Here is a 1,581-nt window from a genome sequence, read left to right as displayed (position 1 = left end):
ATCTAGTCGATATGTTAGTTTTAAGGTTACCTCTGTACAGGGTGGGTCAAATTTGACGCTTTTAAATGGAAACACCCTTTTCTATAGGAGATAGACAAAAACTAATATCGGTGTCTGAAGCTCAATTTTTGTCAAAAACATGATGGTGAAAACCGCATATCGATATCTGTTACCATTTCGGAATTACGGAGTGCTTTTCAATAATATGCATTTTTAACAAATCGCTGTAACTTTTTTGCTATGGAAAATGTTGTATTTTTATGAAAACGTTTCCAAAGCATCTTTTTACGTAGAATTTAATGGTTTAAGTATAATTTTTTTAAAATTAATAATTTAAGAATTATCAACAGAAAATTTGATTTTTTATATGGGACACTGTAAATTTTAAATTTATTGAAAATAATTTAAAATTACCTTTCCAAAAATATAACACACTTGATATTTTGCTCGATTGCTCTTCGAGATATAGAGTATATAAAAATTCGCCCGCTTTAAATAAGTAGGCTTTGAACGGCACCGGCTGTAATGCAAAAAAATTCTAGCTGTAAGCATCAATTAAAACGAAAATAATATTTGCTATGAGAAATGCAGAATTTTATAACAACTTAAAATATATTTAACCAACATCAACACATTTAAACTATATCTAATAACAATAAAAATAAATAGCAAACCAAGACATGAGATTTTGCTACAGGTGTGACATATCGACCGTCTTCTGTTATGGACAGACGGGGCAGTTTTTGAACATTTCTCGCGGAATTCATTAACTCAGTGGGGTGAAAGATACCCTCTCATAACTGCTAAGTATTTCTAATTCTTGTCTAGATTATACGGAAGAATAAGGAATCTTTATTCTTCCGCAAATATATCCATAGGATTAGATCCATGGGCACTAAGTCAGGCGGCCTCGACGGCTGGGATCTTGTTTATCTATTTAATTATTCTTGAAATTGACTGCAAAATTTTGCTGATAATTTCAGCGTTCTGAGGCGGTGCGTCGTCTTGCTGGAAAAATATGTTTTCGAGTTCCATTAAGGGCATATCATCAATAAGGGGTCCAAAGCCTACTAGTTAAAAGTGGCAAACTTTTAAAAATTCTGTATTTCGAAGGGGATTATAACAAAATATCAAGTGTGCTATATTTTTGGAAAGGTAATTTTAGATTCTTTTCAGTTAATTAAAAATATAGGGGGTGTCCTAAATAAAAAATCAATTTTTCTATTGAAAACTCTTAAATTATTAATTTAAAAAAAAATATATTTAAACCATTAAATTCTACGTAAAAAGGTGCTTTGGAAATGTTTTCGTAGAAATACATTTTTTTGCTTTGAAATAAATTTTCCATAGCAAAAAAGTTACAGCGATTTGTTAAAAATGCACATTTTTGAAAAACACCCCGTAACTCCGAAACGGTAACAGATATTGATGTGCGGTTTTCACGATCATGTTTTTGATGAAAATTGAGCTCCAGACACCGATATTAGTTTTCGTCTATCTCCTATAGAAAAGGGTGATTCCATTTAAAAGCGTCGAATTTGACCCACCCTGTACAGTACGTCTGCTGGATCTTTGTCTATG

Source organism: Sitophilus oryzae, unplaced genomic scaffold (genome assembly GCF_002938485.1).
Source record: "Sitophilus oryzae breed Bouriz unplaced genomic scaffold, Soryzae_2.0 scaffold_303_pilon_pilon, whole genome shotgun sequence".
Classification (NCBI taxonomy): Eukaryota; Metazoa; Arthropoda; class Insecta; order Coleoptera; family Curculionidae; genus Sitophilus; species Sitophilus oryzae.
The sequence above is the reverse complement of the archived record's forward strand: the minus strand, read 5'-3'. Positions refer to the sequence as shown.